The 22,447-nt window shown below is 39.6% G+C and overlaps 1 protein-coding gene across 13 annotated transcripts in view; it reads left to right on the top strand.

Moving 5' to 3' along the window:
• Positions 1-2,363: 2,363 nt before the first annotated feature.
• The window catches only part of EPB41L2 (erythrocyte membrane protein band 4.1 like 2), a 207,954-nt gene continuing 187,870 nt past the window's right edge, over positions 2,364-22,447 (top strand). For 11 of the 13 annotated variants that reach the window (XM_045843891.1, XM_045843889.1, XM_045843888.1 and 8 more), the window contains exon 1: positions 2,364-2,508. The gene's annotated coding sequence lies outside the window, so the exon portion shown is untranslated. Of the gene's footprint in view, positions 2,509-2,755; positions 2,864-22,447 lie in introns of all 13 variants that reach the window. The other 2 variants (XM_045843880.1, XM_045843879.1) reach the window with 2 other exon arrangements.

Genomic DNA, 22,447 nt, shown 5'->3' with positions numbered 1-22,447 from the left:
CATGGTTGAGCTTGGCACTCAGAAGGCACAAAGATTGAAGAAGGAATCACTAGTATAGTGAGATCCAGATTTCTTAGGAGCTGCTGTGTGAGTGAGTTGGTAAGAATGCGTATTAAAGGAGGTGCCGGGTAAATTTCTAGTCCAAATCGCCAGACTGGCTTTGCTTGTAGGTGGTGTTCAGGATTGAGGCTACAATGCTAAATTTGGATATGGTGACTCTCTGGCTGGACTCTAGGTTCCTGTTTTGTACTTTGTGTCAGTCTTTTGCCTGTTACTGCACTCTATCTAGTGGGAAGACCCAGCCTTGCTTTTATCAATCTCTTTTCCTGAGGTTACATGTTTCTGGCCTTGAACCACAGCCTAGTAGTTCTGTATCATGATGCCAGTGTTTTAGCTTGCTCACATCACTAGATATCACCTGTTCAGGACTTTGTCCTTCTTGTCTGTCCAAACCCCTCTTCTCTCTCTGTTAAGACTTCCTTGCTGGCCTGGACTACCACCTGTTCTTTGCCTATATCTGTTTGGTACCATGTTTTATGCTTTCTTTACTTCCTTATAGCTCCCCTGTAACTTGATTTTTCTACCATTTGTTCTTGCCAAGTCCTCATCAAATCTGCTCCATTCCACTGATGTGTTGGGGCCATGTAATACTGTGCCCAGAATACAGAGTCTAATTCTTCCACATGACAGACTTTAGACATTTGATTACAACCTTTCCATTACTTTTAATCATCTCTTTAGGCTAAATCTTGCTTTTCTGTACATTATCAAAGTCACCCATCTATGGATATAATTTAGCTTTTCAACATTCCTCTTAAAAGGTGGCATACAGAAGTGATTCACATGCTCCAACAGAGAATAGAGTAGGAATATTTCCTATGATAAAGGCATATTTCATATTTTATTAATTATTCCTACATTTATGTTATTATTTTGCAGTAGCATTTTAAAGAGTTTCCACCAAGAATAGATCAAGGTTTTATGGACCATAAAGCTTATACAAGTTTAGGGACTCTCTTTAATAATCTTTTTTCACAAATATGTAGTTAGTTTCAAGACCTGTGAAATGAAGCTTAGGTTTTTGTAAGTTTCATTGTAAATCTGCCTCAAAATTCCTAATAGTATTGTCTGGTAAAATTCCTAGGTCTTGTTTACTGGAACTTCTACCTAATCAGGGTCTCTCTGTATCAGTCTTAAATTTAACTTGGGTACTTAGCATATGGAGGATTAAGTAAGTTAACACAGGTGAAGGACTTAGAACAACACCTAGCACATAGAGCACACAATAAGTAATAGCAATTATTATTTTTATTACTCACCAGCAGAACCTTAGCAAATAATGTTTTTCTCTCTGAACTTTCTCTTTGATGTAATGAAGATAATACTTGCCCTGCCTTTCTCATAAGTTATTGTGAAGATCAAATGATAAAATATATGAATGTCCTTTCTTAACTGAAAAGCATCATACAAATGGAAGGCATTGTAACTGAGGTTTCATTTGGCATTGTTCATTTTAGAAAAGGTTATGTTCATAAAGGAGAAGACTTTACTCTGTCCGAGGTGGAGTCACTAAAGACCTCAGTCGAGTGGGGGGAGGCAAAGGACAAGAGATACAGATGCTGGAGGCAATGACCTGCACATCCTGCTGGACTTGCCAATGTTCAGAAAAGTAAAGTCTGACCGAGAGCACGTAATTACACAAAAGGTAAGAACTGGGAGGTATTTGTGTGTGTGTGTGTCTGTGTGGCTTTCCACAACTGGCCTTGACCTACGTCTCCAGCCTCTTTTTCAGCCATGTTCTGCTCTGCAACCCAGGCTCCCAGGCCTGGAGAAATCCTACTCACACTTTGGGCTCAGCGCAAAAGCCCCTCCTTCCTGGGGTTTCCCCAGTCCTCCAGTTCCTCCCACAGGAAGAATAAATTGTACCTTTTCAATGCCCTCTCTGTGACAGCACATCCACTCTAGACTGAGAGGGACCCGATTTTCCTTATTTCCGTGTCTCCAGGGCCTAGCCTCGCTTGCCATTGAGTGGGTGTTCAGAAAGGTTTAGTCAGTTAATTTCTTTTGGAGAAACAAGTTTTAAAAGTTCATAAAAGAGCATTTAAGGTAAGGTTTCGCAAGTAAGAACGCCTTGCCCACACGTATTAGCCGTCGTTATCCGGGGCACCCTTGAGAGTCAGGGTCCTTCCAGCCTGCACTACCAGGCGACGGGTCTCAGGGAATCCCGCGGGAAGGGGATGTGGCACCGCCTCGGGGGCGTGGTCTGGGCGCAGGGGGGGCGTGGCAAAGCCGGAGGGGTTTTCGTGCCGGGGGCGCGACCGGCGGGGGCACGGGAGGGGCTTCCGCTTCGAGGGGGCGGGGCCGGCGTGGCGAGTCCTCTGACGGCCCCAGTCAGGGAATTTCAATTTGAAACCTAGCGGAGGGAGGAGGCGGGCGCTGCTGCGGAGAAGCTGGGGCTGAAGCGGGACTGGTCCCGCGGCGAGAGAGCTTTTGGGGTGCGGTGAACGGGTAAGGAAGCATGCGAGGCTGCGGAATGGCGGGCCTGAGGCGGTAGAACTCGGGCCCACAGATTAATCCCTGCGGAGCTGCAGAGGCGGCTCGGATTTTTCCTCTGGCTGCAGCTGGGAAGCTGATCCCAGGCAGGAAGCGGTGGCGGGACGGTCCCACCGGGGGGGAGGGCGGCCGGCTTTGGGATTTTCTGCAGTTCCCTCTCTCTTCTCCTCCCCCTTTCTACCGGACCCCATTCCCTTTTCAGAGTCCAGGTCTTGTTGCTCCGGCCCGGGTCCTCGCTTCTCTGCTCTGCTGTGGATCCCTCTGTCCCCTTCCTAGGAGCTGGGGCCAAGTCTCGTCGTAGCTGGGAGAGGTAGGGGCATGGTGAGGACTGTCTGGATTCCGCCCGGGTGCCGTGGGCTCAGGTCTCGCGTCCCGACCCCGAGGAGCGGCTGGATCTGGAATCCGGCTCCATCTGGGCGCGGGCCGCGGTGAAAGAGCGGGTCACGGCCAGGAGCAGCCGGCCGCCTTCGGTGCCTGGCGACGTGCGCCGGGGTTCCGGGGACGCAGCAGCAGTAGCGGCGGCCTTCAGTAGGATGATTTGGGGGAGAGGAAACGCGGGCTATGACGCTGCGCCTCTCTGGCCGTGCGTGGGCACTGCGGGGTGCTGGGGGAGTGCCACGCGCCTGCCCCACGCGCCCTGCCGGGCCGACCCCGCGTCAGCCCGCGCAGATGCAGAGAAGGACGCACGTTTTGCGCGCGGGTCCTTACAATTCTGACAGCTGGGCCGTCTTACCACTGATGGCAATTTTCCCTCCCCCGGGGCTGGAGGCAATGGTGCATTAGAAGCATTTTTAGGTGAGCACCAGGGGAAGGACGTGGAGGAAAACAGAACGGAGCGGGCAGAGTTGGTATTGGCGTCCTAGACCCCATCCCCAGTCTGCGACGCTGTCCCAGGAGCAGGGAGAGATGTCTGCGGACGGACGTCGATGATTATGCTTCCCAAGATCGCTAACCTCCTTTGAGGTCAGGTTTTATTTTCTCCCTCTTTTTTCTTTTATGAGGTTAAAAGAGCTTTGGCCTAGAGTCTATTATTTTTGGGAGGGATCTGTGTGTGGAGTCTCCCTACTGACCGAGGACGCCTTAAATTGAATTCTCCATCACCACAATCGCTGCCCCTGTTTTTAAGAGCCCTGAGTGGGTGGGTGGGAAGGTAGGGGACCTAGAAGAGCTGTGGATGTATCTTTCCTTTTCTGAATCACATCTTTTGCTCAGCTTCTTGAACTTCTTGCATCTGAAATGGCATGTGTGTGCCAGGCGCCTTGTTCTTTATTCTTCCCTTTTCTTTGTTCCCTCTTTATTTTTCCCCTTATTTTTGTTATTTAATTGGAATCCATTATTTCTATTTCTCTATACTACTGTATTGAGAATTAGCATTTTAGTGGGTGTCCTGTTACATTTCCCCTTGGGTTTAACACTTGAGGGAAACCGAGTCAATTTGTTGGCAGCAGGAGCTGGGATTTAAAATTCTCAGTCTTTCAACTGGTTTTACTGGGAAACAAATAGCACTCAATTCCACTCCGTTTCCGTGTGCAAGCTCACTGCTCTGGGAAATCACTGCGTTGCTGTTGATGGGGCTGCATTGCAATGCAATCTTGAATTGTGATAAGGGTAAACCCAGAACATTAATCCGGCTGACAACTTTTTAAGAATTTAAGAATTTGGCTGTGTCACCTGTCAGCTTGACTGATCACTCCTATAACTTTAAGAACTACCATCAAACTTCAAATATCGACTGTTTGGAGGTTGTTGGAGAACTGTACATGTGGAGATGGCTTGGAACAATGGCATGGATTTAGGGCTAATTTAATCCTATCCTGTCTTCCTCACTTCTTGGGCAGAATTCCCACTGAAGTCAGTAGTGGTCTTGTGTGCCCGAGGACTGTTGAAAACAAGAGGCTGCTCATTTAGAGTAACGGGAAGGGACAGTTTTTTTCCTTTTTAAAACATCTCTTTAAGAAAGACCTAGTCCTAACAGTTCTTGAATCCTTTACCTCTAGTTGAAGTAGTTAGAGCACTTTGTGCAAAGACCTTGCAGAGAAAATATGTGGCTGAGTTGAGCCCCCAGCCTCAAATTCATGATAGCTGAATCGAATAGGGGTTGCTTAAAAGGATTAAAATGGATTAAAGAAATCATCATTTAATAAAGTTAGAATTTCATTTCAGTAAAATTATACCTAATTTAAAAAAAAACAAAGTGCTATGAAATATTTTTAATTAGGTTTGTGTATTAGACTGCATATGTATACAACTGGATATGTATATTAAAATCTGAAATTTAATTCCAGTAGAACGAAGCAAGTTTTCAGATTTAGGAGACAAATCTGAAGAGAGGGCCACCAGAAAATAACAATGCAAATATATAAGACAAGTAAATTCAGATAGCTCTTACTGTGTTTGGAGACTTAGTACAGTTTTTATATAGAGTGACTATCTGGACCCAACATTAGATTTGTGAATACTTGGAGGTTTCCAGGTTAACTTTGTGCTGATCTGAGTTGGTGAACTTGTTAGGTCCTTTTCTTCTTAAAGTAACGTTCTTGTGGTTTACCCTTTCCAAATTACCAGTTCTAAAGAATTGAGTTTAGAAACCCAATCCAGCCACCAGATTTTAAAAATAGATTTTTAAAAATCATAACCATGTCCACGTGTACTACCCAACCACTTGCTTTCAACTAAAAATACTTGCAAAGATGACAAAGCAGTCCTCAACCAAAATATTTATTGGTAAAATTACTCTGTAATTAGTAATATTGTATAGTTAAGTTTAACATCAGGTTTTCCTCTGAATCACCACTCTCACATTACTGTGGTAGAGAATTACAAAGGTTCTGTCTTTGCCATTTTATTTAGGAATGTGGGGTTTATATTTTATGCAACAGAATGCTAAATATTTTTGAAGATTTGACTTTGTTTCTGTTTCTCCAGGGAAGTATGAGCCTTTTTCTTTCTTTCTTTTTGTACTGAAGTAATCTGTTTAAAAGCTGTGAGTGGACTTTTTTGAAAAGGTTAAGTTGCTAGTATTTTTATAAAGCAATAAAGTAGTTTATAAGAATCAATACTGCTGATAGTCAATTCTTGCATTTCTAATATCTGTATTGTTTACTTGCAGAAAACAAAGGAAATGTGCCTACCTCCTCCCCCTTTTATTTAGAAAGTCGCAGGGGCTTTGTTTGCTTTTTTAGGTTCAGAATTACTGTACCTAACCATTGGGTGCCCTTACAGATTTAAAAGCCTCAAGTAAATGTTTATGCTGGCTCCAGTAGTCAGCAAATACTAGCCAAACCCTAATTTACTGCCCTTTTATAGAATCTTGGGATCTCAGGGCCAGGGCTGGGCCTTTAGGAGTCAGCCAATCCATTGTCAGTCACTGTTCCTTCCCCTCAACTCTCAGACATTTCCAGTGTCTTTGAAAAGCCAGTTAGTAGAAGATTTGTAGGTGACTGCTCCACAGATTCCAGACAGAGCATCCTCTGGGATTTGCTGTTTTGGCACAAACCAGTAACTTGATATTTGGTAGATTTCTATAATTCCTCTGACTGGGCAGTACCCCAGATTAAAATCTAAAATGGAATCAATGTCTCGTGTGGTTAGCTACAGGGGAATGGCCTCCAAATATAAATGATACAGTTATTTAGATGGTACAGGTCAACCTAAAAGCAAAGAAAAAAATGATCTCAAATATCAGCTAGAAATGACTGCTGATAGTCATAGTGATAGCCAATAGTCATAGATAGTGATAACCAATCTTTTTAAGTTTTTTTTTCCCCCTATAAAGTGTATGTGTATTTTGTATGTGAGCAGGAATATTTTGAGAGCAGGAATATATTGGGTTGGTCAAAAAGTCTGTTTAGTTTTTTCTGTAAAATAAAAGATACATTTTTCATTTTCACCAATAACTTTATTGATTTGGATATTTTGAGTTTGTTGTCTATCCCATGTGTGCTATCACCCTGATTGTTCTCAGTTAAGGCCTCGATTTGGTCACTGTCAGCTTCAACTGGCCTACCTGACAGTGGAGCATCCAGTGAGAAATCTCTAGCATGAAACTCTGCAAACCACTTTTTTTTTTTTTTCAAAAGATTTTACTTATTTTAGAGAGAGGGGGAGGGAGAGAAACATCAATATGTGGTTGCCTTTCATGTGCCCCCTACTGGGGATGTGGCTTGCAGCCCAGGCATGTGACCTAGACTGGGAATGGAACCTGTGACCCTTTGGTTTGCAGGCTGGCACGCAACCCACTGGGCGGCATGAACCAAGGGGCAAACCACTTGATCTTTCTTTTTTTTTTTTTTAACTTTCAGTTATGTTTTTACCTTTCTTGTAATAATAAAACATAATATGCTAAAAATGTTGCTTGTTTTCTTCCATCTTCAGTATTAAAATGGCTACAAAAAAATTCATGAATTTTGATGTTTTTTTTTAAAAATGCACGCTGATATGACAGCTGTCACAATACAGTCTAACAAAATTGTTTTGAATGAAGTGAAAGACAAGCACAACTAGAGCCATCTTACGGAAAAAAACAAACAAGCTTTTTGGCTCTCTCATACAAAATATACAGACATATACACACTTTAAAAAAGATATACAGTGGTACCTCGGTACTCATAGTTAATTTGTTCTGGAACTCTTGACATGAGTGCCGAAACTGGGGATTACTGAAACCAAGGAGTACCGAATGATGAATCATTTTCTTTTGCGGGTGGCGTTTTGTGACACACATGAGCTCTAGCAAGTGCGACCAGTCCTGAGCAAGTGCTGAGTGCTAAAACATTTTTATCCCATCAAAATGCAACGAGTATAGGATTTGACGAATCTGAAGCTGATGAATACTGAGGTATGACTGTATATTTGTTATGTGAAGCACCTATAACATTGCTTACAGTTAATAAATTTGATGAATCAATTCATTGAACCTTTATGTAATATATTGGAGGTGCTTTTAGTGAAGATTCTTTGAAAGTTGGAGTTGACTTTGTAGAACCTGGTACTGTTACACGTAATATTTTATATAGAGGATTTGCTTTCCTTCCTACTGGATGTTGTTTCCTCTTGTTTTGAGGTTGGCTTGAGATCTGCTTGTGTTTCTTAGATACATGTTTTTCATGTCTAGAAGGGTAGATAATCTATTACTTCCCTAAATACCTAGTGTTTGGAATGGTATTTATTTTTAATGAGAATTTCAGTGGTGGTCTCAAAATTTTCATTTTTAAAGTGATGTCTTTCCCTTTAGTATAAGCCCAGACCTCCTGTGGCCTATGAGTGCATTCGCATTGCTTCTGGGTTTTTTCCCCAAAGACTGAAATTGGGCTTATTTCATATTCTCAGTTACTTTTAACATGGGAATATGTTTTTATTTCACAGCTACTCCTCTGTACTTTGGGACTTTTTTCACTTTGGTATATTGGAGTCATAAAGGTCTAAATGCATATAGATCGCCTCCCAAATCTTTATAGTAATATGGAAAAAATTTGAGGAATGAGAATTATCTTTTTATTTCCTCTGAGAAATTTCTTAAGTAAGGTTTTTCTCTTGGTAACCAAGATGACGTTTTACATATGTAACTATATTTAGTGTCATGGGGATGATTTTAGTTCTTTTCAGTTTAAGAACCAGAGGGCATCAAAATGGATCCAAAGTGATTTTTGCCACTGTCCATCGGTAAAACCTGATTGTCTAGGTCAGGTAGAGAAGTTCATTGTATGTAAACTAAATCTTTTAGGCTATAATTGAAAATTCAGTTTCCTCTTGCTTTGCTCTTTTCATGGCCTCACTATCAACTTCCGTGAACGAATTTTCAAATGCTTAAAAGGCTTATGTTACCCTCTAATTGCCTTTTCCAAGATAATTGTAGTTTTAAAATTTTCTCATATAGGTCTGATTACCCAACTCTCTAATCATCTTTTCCAAGCCCTGAATTCAGGGTTTTAGACCTCCTGAAGCACTTCAGAGCTGGACTCCTCACCAGGATAACAACAGTGCTGAGTTTAATCTCATTATTGAGTTTCTTACGTTCTACCAGTATAGGTACACACGCCTGAAGATATTAAATGAAAATCTCTGCCATAATTGTTAGGTTCTGTTTATGTCAAAACAGGCTACTTGTTTTTTTACGTTACATTTACCCACCTAGAGGACCAAAAGGGTGTATGGGGATCATTTAGTTCAGACTCAGCCTGAGGTGGGAAGTCGGGTTAGTGTCACGCAGGGTAGGTGTTAGGGGTTCATGCACTGTCTGAGACTGTAAGTAAATTGGTGTCTGTGTATGTGTGTCAGCGACAGAGATAGAGGTGGAGAGAGATGGATGGAGAGACGGGTTGGTTTTTGGGAGCAGTTTTTGAAAGGGTTTTGGGAAACAGAAAAGATTGAAAACTGCTAATCTAGTTCAGCTCTTATTTTTGAGATTAGGAAATCAAAATCTTAAGACATATATATTATTTTTTTCTTTTTCTCAGTGTTACCATATCGTACTTTCATCACGGATCCCCGCGCCTGCTCCTTTAGCACTTACTTCCATTCTGTTATCTTCCCTGCCACCCCATTTGTCAAGGTTAAACTGAATCCCGATGGCATCTTGACCTCTTACATTCTTACCTGTGAATTTAGTCAATTTAACAAATGGACTTTTATTTTTTCACAAATTTCTTTGATGAAAATCTTGATTAGAAGGGGTTGGTCTACACCAGTTGGTGCTGGTTAGACTGGCACTCTGTCAGTAACTTTGCATAAATTATTTAAATTATTTCTTAAAGCCTTAGTTTTCTTTAGTATGGGGTTGACCATCATAACCTACTTCATAGAGTTATATGAGGATTAAATGAGCTAATGCTTATAAAATGCCCTTCATGGTGTCTGATATCTGTGAAAATTGTTAGGTTAAGAAAAGACTTAGTGGGTTGATTGTGAATATGTGGTTAACAAGTTGTTTTTGCAGTGGTCAGGAATAACTATCTGTGTGGAAGTGCAGTTTTTTAATATGAAACAGTAATTTCCTATGGTCATCACAAGTTAAAACCACTTTTTAACAAGTTCAGTACAGTCTCTCTAGAATTTTTGAACTTTTAGAAAACTTTGTCCTAACTGTCTACTTTCGGTAGTATTCAGAAGCACATACACATGGCAGAGCTCTTTGGATCTAGTTTCAACAACGCAGGGTGTTCATAAAATTTCCCAGGGCCGGGAGACCAAAGAAAGAGGCTGACAACTTCAACATTACATCAAGTGTTTATTAAAGGAATTTATATACAAGGCTTGTCTTGGGCTGTGGCAGGACGAGTGGCTATATCCTGTGCTGCGTGGTGGGTGCTGAAGAATTATATGGGGCAGGGCAGGATGGATGGGGTGCTGGGGCGTGACGTGCCCCAGGTAAGGGGAAGACGCCTTACATGCGGGCCTGGAGCAGGGCAGTGGCCTGCTCCAGGAACAGGCATGCAGTGGGCTGTTGAGGGGGTGGGGAGGGGCGCTGAATCAGACAGTTTCTGAGGGGATTTACAGGAAACATTCTCTGTTTTGGCCGGGATCTAGCTGGCTGGTCCAGCAGTGGTCATATCAGGAACAGTCTGTCCTCCATACAGGAAGAATGTAGTCTTTTTGTTATGTTGCCAGAGGTAGCATACTCTTGAGTGTAAAATATGTGTGCGTATACTATCCTATAACTTCCTCTCTGTAACTTAGTAAGCTTGCTGAAAGAAAGCTGTAAATGGAATTTTTATTGATAGTGTTTAAATCTCTGTAAATGGCATGAAAGTGTGACTGTTGAAAACCCAGCACATATTTTTGTGTGTGAAATACACTTGCAGACGTTACTTTCCTTTGACATAGTGTTTTGACTTTACATTAGTTGACAGCATTGAGAAATCAGGCAGTTTCACATAAGTATCTGTATTTTAGGCTTCTCTGGGAAAATTGGAGGGTCTTGGGCCCTCCCACTTGGGAAGCACTGGGCCCCTGCCCCTCCAGTGCAACAGCCAGTTGCTAGACCCTAGCAGTTCCTGCCCCATTTTGCACAGGTCATCCTCTCCCTACTTTAATGATGTTTTTCCCATTTTCTTTTGCCCTACCTGTAGACATTTTCATCAGATATCTGTCTCCTTCAGGCTACTGAATTTGCACCTTAAAAAAAATAAATATCAATTGAAAGATGCAAAAAAGCCTAGGTCTGTATGACCTTAAAGTAGGGGTTCCTGGCAGTGGGGTTCTTCTGTCTTTTGGGCCAACAGCCATTTCCCATTCCTCCTTTCCTGAAGACTGACTTTTAGGTCACTGTCACTTATAGTTTGGGGAGCGCATTAATCAGAAGGGCACACAGTAGGTCCTCTCTAGTTTTCTCCTAGACTTCATGATGCGTTTTTCATAAGCACATACTATAGCTTGTCCTTTGAAGCCTAGTGTTACACTGCAGCAGCCTATAGTTGTACCTTATTTGTATGTTACTTGGTTTTTTAAAAGCCTTTTTTTCCATTTCATCATTTAATGTTGTAGTATATATTTCTAGAAGAATTTTGTTGCAAACATAACTGGAATACTATAATTACCCTAAAAGTTCCTTAATATCATCAGATATTTAACTGTGGGCATTCAAATGTCCAGTTATCTCAAGTATCATTTTTAGAAAAGTAAGATATAACTGAAGTGTAACATTATATTAGTTTCAGGTGTGCAGCATAATGATTTGATATTTGTATACATTGTAGTGATCACCATAAGTTAGTTAACATTCACTGTTAGTTACTACACGATTATAATTTTTTTTCTTGTGATGAGAGCTTTTAAGATCCGTTCTCTTAGCAGCTTTCAAATATTCAATACAGTGTTATTGATTATAGTCAATATTATATTACAACCCCAGGACTTATTTTATAACTGGAAGTTTGTACCTTTTTAATTTATTTATTTATTTTAGATTTTTAATCAGTTTGGCAATAACCTGCAACCTTTGGACCAACTTATTTTAGACTTTTAAAATTTATTTTTATTTTTAGACAGAGGGGAAGAGAGAGGGAAACATCAAGGTATGGTTGTCTCTTGCATACCCCCTACTGGGGACCTGACCTGCAGCCAGGCATGTACCAGGCATGGGCCCTAACTGGGAATAGAACTTGCCACCCTATGGTTCACAGGCTGGTGCTCCATCCACTGAATCACACCAGCCAGGGCAGAAGTTTGTACTTTAGATTCATTTTGTCCACCCCTGACCCCTTGCCTCTGGTACCTACCAATCTGTTCTGTTTATCTTAAGTATCAATTTTTGAAAAAATTAGTTTGAATTAAGATCCAGTTAAGAGCCTCACAGTACAATTGGTTGATATACCTTTAAAAACCAATAAACTACAGTTTCTCCTAATTTTTTTTCTTACAATTTATTTCTTGGAGAAACTTAATTGGTTGTTCTGTGTAGGTTTCCCACAGTCTGAATTTTACAAATTTCTTTAAAGTCTGTAAAATTTGTTCCTGTAGTGTAGTAAACTTGTTCCTCTGCTTCCTGTCTTTTCTTTAAGAAAAGAGTTTGTATCTCGGATCAGCTGTGACCTCTGTAGGGTTAAATTGGTGGGTGCATCTAGAGACTGGGTCTTCATTTTTTTCTTTATTACTATTAATAATAATATTATTTTTTTTGTAAGATTATTCCCTAGGTGTAGGCTTCTATTTGATAATTTTTGCTTTTGTCTCCAGTCCCCATCTGGCTTAAGGTGCTCTCGCATGAGCTGCTTTGTCATCTGCTTAATGTGTCTTGGACGAATACATTTTACGCTAGTGGGTTGGCTTTGTTCTATGTTCCACTTTAAGTAATCAGGTAAGGCCTGAAGCACCGATAATTAATAAGCATATAAAAAAGGGAGAAAAATAACTATCACGAAGCATAGACCATGAGCCAAGGACTGTAGCTGGTGCTTTACACATGTTAATATCCCCAATCCTTCTTGCAGCAACACCTTGGAGTTGGGATGCAGCTCATTTTATAGATGAAAAAAAAAATGAGGCTTAAACATTCAATAATTTGCTTAAGGGCACCCACCTTGTGTACTGCCAAAACTTGTGCTTCCTTTGCTAAGGAGGGCTAGTTATTGCTTTTAATTACTCAATGCTATTACCATTTAGAACAGGGTTGTCAAAGTCATTTTCACTGGGGGCCACATCAGCTTCACAGTTGCCTTCAAAGGGCAGAATGTAATTTCAACACCTTAACAGTTAGGGAGTAGTTACATTTATACAGTCCTAAAATTATTTTGGCCCATTGCAGGCAACCTTAAGGCTGATGTGGCCTCCGGTGAAAATGAGTTTGACACCCCTGGTGTAGAACTTCCAAGTTTTTAGGAATTTGTTCGCATCTGTAGTATCGTATTTTTAAAAAAGACAAGCTTGCTTTCCTAACTTGTTTTTTGCCTTCTAGTTTTCCTTTGAAAAGTTATGATTATGAAGCTGATGGAGTACTACTTTTTAAGTGTGTGATTTTGGAATCATGCTGGAATTGGGAATACCTTTTATCTCTCCCTCCCCCCACATTAGTATAGTGTTTTTGGTCTGATATTTTAACATAAGAAAAAATATACCAGGGTACAAAACACATCAACATAAAAGGTGACCCCCCATTTTTTTCTCAAAAGTGGTTTTTGCTATTTTATTTACAGTGCAAACAGCATTCCCCTGGGTGCTTGTAATACAGGTAGTATAGTATTACTTTAGGGACTATAAGGAAAAGCAGCAGATCCTTGTGCTAGCTCCCTTCGTAACAGATTTCTGCTCCCCTCTAGCAACCACTGTTGGTTTTATTATCTGGTGTGTTTTACCTAAATAACATGTTTTTTCCTGTTCTTTTTATCCATTTTAGATAATAATAGCTATTAACTTCCTACCTTGGTTGGAATCAGCCTGCTTTCTTAACTCCCTCTTCCCGTACACAGGCTCACTCTCTCACTCTACAACACATACATGGAACAGCTAAGCTATGTAAAGTGCTCTGGTTGCATGCAGTTTTTTTTTTCAACTTTCTGTTCTGTTCTGAGGTTAATTGCATTCCCCCCGCCCCATCCTTAATGTTGCCCTAGACCGTATTGAAAACTGTATTGACAACCATTTTTTTTTTTCCTGGAGACATCCTTTGGGGCCCTCTAGCCTCCTGGATTGGTTTGTTTCTAGAACTGTGCTGTGCTCTCTCCAGCCTCCCCGGTTCCTGGGCTCCTTGTCCCTTTCTTAACTCTTACTTTGCCTGCGCACATCTTTCAGTAGTTTCCAAGAAAGTGCAAACAGAAGGTGAATTTCTTGTATGTCCAAAAACAACTTTTCCACTCTTAAAATGCCCTTTTGCACTGTCAGTTTGAATGCCTTTATAGTTTGGCTGGGTATAGAATCTAAGGTAGTGATCACTTTCCCTCCAGCTTTGGAAGACATTGTTGCATTCTGGCATGCCAGTGTTTCTATTGAAAAGTGGTGTGATTCTAATTTCTGTTTCTGTGTGTGTAGCTAGTTTGTTCTCTTCAGAGGTTTTTAGGATTTTCTTTTGAATGTGGTGTTTTGAAATTTCGTGATGGTGCGTCTGCTGGAGTGGGAGGTTTTTCATTCATTGTGCTAGGCAGGCACTCACGGGCCCTGTCATTTTGGATACTCTTGTCTTTCAGAAATTTGCCTCCACAATAATTTCTCCCTCTGTGTTCTCTATTCTTTCTGGGACTCCTATTATCTGGTTGTTGAATTTACTAGAGTGACTCCAATTTTGTTATTTTTTTCCCTCTCATACCATGTCTTTGTCTTTTCGTTTCGCTTTTTTGGAAATTTCTTCAATATATTCTAACCGCTACTGCATTTTTTTTTTTTTATTTTCCTATTTTCTAAGCTGCTTCTTGGTCACTGAGTTTTCTCTTTGATAATGTCCTTTGCTTTTTTCCTCTATGGAGTATCTCTAGTCCAGCCCTACTTCAGGCCCCTTGGCACTTGCTTTCTGTCTGTCTGGAATGCTCTACCCTCACATACTTGCATGGCTGGCCTCCTTAACTCCTTCAGATCTTTGCTTCCCATGACCATTTATTCGAAACTGCTTTGCAGCCTACTCCCGCCCCTACTCCAGCATAACCCAATTCTCTTGTCTTTTCTTTTTCCTATAGTATGTATTATTTATCATCTTTGCTTTTTGTTTATCGACTGCCCCCTTACTGGAATATAAACTGCATGAAAGCAAATATTTTTTTCTATTTTGTTTGCCTCAGTATTTCCAGTACCTAGAACAGTGCCTGGGCACAGAATAAGTACTCCGTAAATATTTGTTGATTGAGTAACTGGACCTGCCTCTTTTCTGTAGCGGGCCTCGCATCTGCTGCCTGAGTCTGGATTCCCTGGTCCCACAGCCTTTCTTCCCTCTGCTTCTCTGAAGAGTGAACCTCCTGTTTCTCACTACAAAGGATTGGGGAGAGTGAGAGGCAGAGGAGGGGATGGAGGGAGAGAGAGTTTTACATTTTCCTTGTATTTACTCATAACTGGCCTCCTGTTTTCAGCTCTGTCACCTCACCTCTCAGTGGTATTGTTTCTGGTGGGCCCCCACCAAAACAGGAATTCAGGGTTTGGCTTCCTCTGGTCTGCTAAGTCAGTTACTCTGTACATCTGTTTTCCATCTTCTGAAATTCTGTTGATATATCTCATCTGCTGGCCTGTCCCCTCCCTTTTGTGTGTGTGTGTGTGTGTGTGTGTGTGTGTGTGTGTGTGGATTTGTACCTTTTAAAAAAGTTTCCTTAGTGTCCTTTTAGTGTGGTTTTGGGAAGAAACAGAAATTAACTCATGTTTAATCCATTGATTTTAGGGTTTTAAATTGATAAAAATAAAATCCCCAAGATACTCTGATACTCACAATTTGGTAAGGACTGCCACTTTAATAAAAAGTGGTCCCTTTTTTCACGCCAGATACTGAGTTGAACGTTAGTTATATGTATGTACATACAGAAAGAAAAGTCAGGCGATTTCGTCAACGTCTAGAGTGAATGGGAGTGGATACACAAGAAGGTGCTTCCTAGGAAGAGATCAGCAAAAGTGTTATATTTTTTACTATAATATTTTATGAATTAGTTCAGTAGAGATACTTGTAAGTCATGTAATATGTGCTTGAACTATTTAAATATAAAGAAGAAAACCAAACTTGGTGAATGTGTGTCAGACATGTCCACTTTATTTTAGAATTTACTGTGTATCTTAGTTTATGTTTGGATGACACATAGTTTGTGTGCATAAAATTAGATATTTTTCGAATATTAAATATAGAGGAAACTTGAAAGATAGGTGGGTTCTATTAAATACTTTAGGGTGAAAAATTTCATTACTAGGGTATAAATAGGGAGTAGGAATTACGCTAATGTGAAGATTCACACATTAGGGATTTTTATATGTATGGGGTTCGGGGAATATGAGACAGAAATGGAGGTTCTGAATAAGGTAGTGGCTGCGACGTCTGAGGAAGTTCCAGGAAGATCCAAAGGCTCATGCATGCGTGTGGTTAGTGTTGGTTAAATTACCCAGTGGGTTTTAGTGCTTTATAAATTCAAATACTTTATTCATTAATGTTGAAGGTGTTGTAGGCAATAGATCAGGACAGTATTTCCATAAAGTGAGATGGTGTGTTAAAATGATTTGGGGTGGTACACAGATGAATCTTTCTTTTTCTTTTTTTTTTTTTTTTAAGATTTTATTTATTTATTTTTAGAGAGGAAAGGGAGGGAGAAAGAGAGAGAGAGAGAGAAACATCAATGTGTGGTTGCTGGGGGCCGTGGCCTGCAACCCAAGCATGTGCCCCGACCGGGAATCGAACCTGTGATACTTTGGTTCACAGCCTGTGCTCAATCCACTGAGCTACGCCAGCCAGGGCCTGAATCTTTCTTCAGTGGTTAAATATATGTGCCAGTGCGCATCAGAGAAATGTACAAATACTTCAAAGCTATGATTTAATTGATATTAGCATAAGGCTAAAGTAGGTATTTTTTGAGTGACTTGATTTAAAGATCAGTATTAAGTAATAAATAATAATATAGTGGCCATTTGAATTTGGCAAAGATTATAAAGTGGGTTTGTGCATAACTAAGTTTGAGAAACTTTGGGTAGCTTCAAAATACAATTTTCTTAATCAAGGTCTTTGTACATTTCTTTTTTCTCCTAGTAGGTCACAGCATGAAACTATATTGTGAACATGGCATAGACTTGTAAACATTTTCTTTCCTTTTTAAAATTCAATTTTAGTTTGGAAAAATTTCTTTTTTCAAAATCAATTACAAGGACATTTCCTCATTTGATTCTTAAAACAGTTTCATACCATAGGTCCGACAGATAAGAAAGATGAGTCAGGAAGAGGTTCAACTTACCCAAACTCATTTGACAATTTAGTAACGGAGCTTCAGGCACAGCCAAGTCTCCTCGTGTCTAGAGTTGTTCTTTCTTCGTCGTTTTCTCTCGCTGTTAATGAAATTGTCAGTTAAAGTTTTCTTGGAGAATTCAGGAAGCCTGCCAAGTTTCATAGCTAGAGGGCTGTCCATAGCTTTCATGTATTTGTGTCTTGAGGCCAGAAGGTAGACAGAGCTACGTCTTCAAAAATAGTTCAATAAATGTGTCAACATTTTGAAATAGTATTGAAAAAGCAAGGAGAAGTATGACCTGTGTGATTACTGGAAAATGGTGGCAAATGCCCTCACGAGTATTTGAGAAGCAAATGTGGCCGTGGTCATATGCTAGACAGTGGTGCATATTGAGCCTTTATTTTTGGAGCCCATTTATATTATGATAATCTTTTACTTTTCCCCAGTACGCTCTGTTTAATTGCTTTGACTGTGACTAAAAAAAGAAAAAAGCTGTTAAATGAACATCTTCCATGAAAAATTTAATCCACTTCTCTATAGGAGAAAAGGAAAAACTTAAAAAAAAATGATTACAAATCATACATGGGAAAAGTTAAAGTCGCAAGTAATGAGTTGGGTCTGTCCACTCACAAAGGAATCAAGAATTTATCTATTAGTTTGTAACCAGAACGGTTTTTGGATCTTGGCCATTAAAATCAACATCAGTAAAGCCTACATCTTAATTTCATAATGCCAAGATTGTCTGTTTTAAATCACACACATATGGGAATGTGAATACATTTGTTCGTCTTTCCCCTGTATCCCTCCCACCCGCAAACAGAAAAAGAAAGGTACGTTGGAGATATTCTGAGCTTCTGCAGCTCTGCAGCACAGAGCCATGGATGCGGGCAGCATATGTAGCACAGATGTGCCTCGACTTCCCCCTAATTGAGGCCAGTCACTTTCATCCTCAGTGCTGTAAGCTTAAATCCAAAGATCTGAGGGTAGATTCTATAGCATTCTATAGATCTGTGACCTGTGTGTTACCTGCTCTCTGCAGCAACACATGATAGTGGTGAAGGATAATGTGGCTTTTTTTGAGGACTTTTCTTTTGTCATTACTAGATTTTTAATTTTTATTTTATTATGTTTTTTATAAAGATTTTACTTATCTATTTTTACATAGAGGGGAAGGGAAGGAGAAAGAGAGGGGAAAACATCAATGTGTGGTTGCTTCTCATGTGTCCCCTACTGGGGACCTGGCCCCCTACCCAGGCACATGCCCTGACTAGGAATAGAACCGGCAGCTCTTTGGTTCACAGGCGAGCTCTCAATCCAGTGAGTCACACCAGCCAGGCCTAGATTTTTAAAAAGACATGTTTTCACTGTCTGATTATCTTTTGAAGTGATATTTTGGAGAAAGTATGTTCCATTGTCAGTTACAGAAGAGTGCTTTTCTTTTTAACATTTGAATTATAGAAAACTTAAAATATATTCAGAAGTAGAGAGAATAGTGATGTAATAAACTCCATGTACCTTCACCCAGCTTTGACAGTTACCAGCACATGGCCAGTCTTACTTCATCTGTATTTCCCTTCCACTCCCTGATAATTCCCCACCCCCATTATTTTGAAGCAAATTCTAGACATTATGTAATTTTATTTGTATATAAGTAAGATATTTCCCTTCCCTCTTTTGGACATGTACTTTCTGGTCTCTAAAAGAAAGCTCATATGACATATTCAGTTCACCTTTTTTCTTTTTTTTTTGCAATAAACATATGCATATCATTTCGACTGATGAAAACAGTCTCACCTAAATGTGATATTGTGGACATAGGAAGTGCTTTAGCCAATGCTAAAAAATACCTAACAATTTCTAAACCAAATCTGAACTGATCTTCAAAATCTGTTTTAATATTGATGTTTTGATTTTTTCCTCCATGGCTCATGCCTAGTTTACACCAGATTTTAATGTTTTCATATTTTTCTTTTCTTCCTTGCTCCTTATATCTTTCTTCCTCTGTCCATCCCCTTTTCCCCTCCACCCCCTTCCTTTTTCTTTAATTCTTCTTTTGCTTGGTATAGTTTAGTGGCAGTCCGTTGAAACTGGACCAAGTGAAACTTATTTTTCCACCTGACTGGATTTTAATGTGACTACACAGTTGTTATACAATCATATCAACTTGCCATGTGTATGGTGTGTCTGGAAGTATAGAAGGGAAAGTATATGCCTCAAACATTCATCATACACTCGTTTAGAAATGTGTGAACATGGGCATTATAGATGAAGCTGACTGTAACTTAATAGTTGAAGTGCTTTTGCTAATGAATACAGGCAGGACTTTTGTGTTTGAGATAGTTTATTTTATATTTTTATCTGTACTTTTATTAAAATATAGTATATACTTTCTTTGTGAGGATATTACATATTGAATTAGGAAATAGTGATAATAGATAACCTTTCTTCAATACTTAATATGTGTCAGAATCTGTTCTGTAAGTACTTGTACAAGACTTATTAATTTAATCCTCACAGTAAGCCTGTGAGGTGAGTACTGTTATTATAGGTTGGCCTGATAAGAAAGGTTCAGTAACTTGCAAGGTCATTCAGCTAATTAATGGCAGAGGGGGGCCCATTGAACCCAGGCCTTTTGGCTCCAGAGTCTACAGTCATTAACTGCTGTTCTATGTTATACCTAAAAATACGTAAGTTCTTTACACCACATTCCTACTTGCATTCCCCTCCCCAGGTACATATTTTGAACCAGAACCAATACTACACTATTATATTAGGGTATAATTTGATCACTGTGGGGGGTAGTTTTCAGTCAGAAACTTGAAAGCAGTTAATGAGATGCTACTCATGTTCCGTTACTGGTTTTAGTTATAAAGAACAAAGGTGGGAGAGTGGAAGCATGTAAAAGGTAAGGTGGTAACTGTTGATGTCTGTGTTCCTTCACCCCCAGCAGTTTTTTAAAATGGATTGTTCAGGCCATCTGGAATGTTGACACGTCACCAAGGAGTTGCTGAAGCCCAAGGTTCTAAGCACCACTGAACAATCTAAATTTTCCATTGAATCTTCGGTTCAATATCTTGAAGTGCCAGATGTATTGTTGAAACTTTGGCCATCATTGGTATGTTCTGTAAAGTATAGACTTGTGGGAGTTTGTCCTGAGTCTACAGGGACTGCAATTTTAACCAATCAGGCCCTGATTTTGTTCCCTCCCCTTTTTTTTTCTGAAACAAGTAGCGGACAGAAAGAAAATTGTTTTAGCCCCAAGTTCCATTCCCAGTTCAGCAATTACTAAGTGTGACAATTAGGTAAGTTATGTTGCTTCTTCTGTCCCTTTTAAATGATTCAGATGCCCCGAAACAAGCTCTAATCCATGTAGCATGTTGTCTGTCTCATTTATTTGTCTCTGTGGAGAAAGTCATTTAAAGTGTCCTTTCTCAGGGGAAAAACATGCATAGGATTTTGGCAGAATATTTGATAAAGCTTTCATGGTATCTTTATAGCAACTTTGGGGAAAAAAAAAAGAAAAAACTTTTGTGGAGAGAAATCTATGGTGGTGTTTGTTACTGAAATTTAAACTTGCTTTTCTCTTATCCAAAATATTTTTGCCAGTGATTCTTATGATGAAGACATGATTGCTGATCAAATTTACAGATTAATGGAAGTTTGTAAGGAAATCTAATAAGCCATATATAGATTGTCTTGTTAGATATAAAATTGGTTGAAAATACAAGATGAAGTTTGTTGGAACAAAAGTTTTTTAAAAAAGGAAATAAAGTTCATTGAAAGAGTTGTAAAACAGTGCAGTCTTGGCCTTCTCTTCAATGCAAAGTTTTATTAAAAAGTAGTAGATGTCTTTTTATTCCGAAGTGCAAGACGCATTGATTTCTGGTCTTATGACAACACTGCACTTGCTCTTTTTCAGGTAACAGAGGGTCCTGTTACCAAATTATTGAACACATTTTTCCAGGTGTTATTTTTGACCAACCATATTATCTTTGAAATTCTCTCAACACATATAGAGCTTTTTGCTCTACTCCTGTTCTTCGCATGCTTCTCCGATCTTCCCTTCGGTTTTTCCTGCTTTCCAGGGTTCTGTCCTTAGCCTTTGATTTTTATCCTTGACTAATTTTGTATCACCGAAGGCTTCACCTGCCATCATTGTCTGTTAACACAAATCTCTCTCAAGTCTGTCTTTGTCCTGTGTTCTGCATCCTTATGCAACTTAGAAGAATTGCTACCAGTATCTCAGTTTTTAAACTAACATGTGAAACATTTTGTGCAGAATATGGGCTGTAATTGATTATTCTGCTTTGACCTGGACTATTTTGTTAGTTTTTAGATACTGCATTTTAAGGGGTACATAGCATGCACTAAATCTGTTTGTTCATTAGAGATGAGTGGAAGCTTAGACAAACTGAAACCATGCCCCTGAAAAGAGTGCCTGGCATGTTGAGGTCGGGAGGAATTGCAGGACAGGGGGAACTCCTGTGGAAATAACTGAAAGGGTAAGACTTGCTGGAGTGGGCAACTTATTGAGAACTGTCTTTGACCACTGGCTTTTAACTTTCTCTTCTTTTGATAAAACCACTGTGAAAGATGTTGTACCTTTAAACTTTATTCCATGTGGAAGTATGTGTGTATATATGTGTGTATATGTGAATATCAGAAACAAGTTTGATTAATTAGTTCTTAGCCATACCATGTGCAGTGTGCCTCACAACTTTCTTTCCTATTTAGTAATAATAATAATAATAATAATAATAATAATAATAAAATAATAATAAGTGCCGGTCAACAATTCACCTAACAATTTCACAACTCACCAATGGACTGTGATCTGTGTTTGAAAAACCCTTTTTCTCTGAATCAAACTAAGATTTGGAGAAGGGACGTCTCCTACGTGGTATGAGAAGAACTTTTCAACAGTTTAGAGCAGGCAGGGAATGGAAGGGGCTGTCTTGGGAGGGAGGAAGTTTCCCAGGGTTTGAAGGACTCCAGCCAGAGACTGATAATCACCTGCTGGAAGAAGGAAGGGTCACTGGGGAGTGGAGCTGGGGGAGAATGGAACTTTGTGATCACTGACGTGTCTGCCAGGATTTTATGATTTTTTATTTTGTGACTTGTGGAAATTTTAAGGTGAGTAAAGTTATGTAAATGAAAACTGTGAATTCTGAATTAATTTGCCTCTGTTCTACTTGCTAAGTCAAGTATGTCTCAGTTCTTTAGTGGATGTGAATTTTAAGTTTATTTTAACATATTGTTTTTATTTTATAAATAAACTTATTTTTTCACAAAAAGTTTCATTTGGAAAGTTTTAAATATATAAAAAAGTGTCCATGCATTTCAATCGCCAAGCTGAAACAGTTACCAGCTCATGGCTAGCCTTATTGTATCATATCCCTATTCACATCACCCCAACAGTATTATTTTGAAGCAAATCTTAGGCATAATTTCATCTACCTATATTTTGATATCTTGAAAAAAAATGATACCATTATTACACCTAAGAAAGTTACTGGTAAATCCTTAATATCATCAAATATTTATTGTGTTCAAATTTCCAACTGTCTTTG

Source organism: Phyllostomus hastatus, unplaced genomic scaffold, assembly GCF_019186645.2.
Source record: "Phyllostomus hastatus isolate PE091 unplaced genomic scaffold, TTU_PhHast_1.1 phas_contig_40, whole genome shotgun sequence".
NCBI lineage: Eukaryota > Metazoa > Chordata > Mammalia > Chiroptera > Phyllostomidae > Phyllostomus > Phyllostomus hastatus.
The sequence above is the reverse complement of the archived record's forward strand: the minus strand, read 5'-3'. Positions and strand labels throughout refer to the sequence as shown.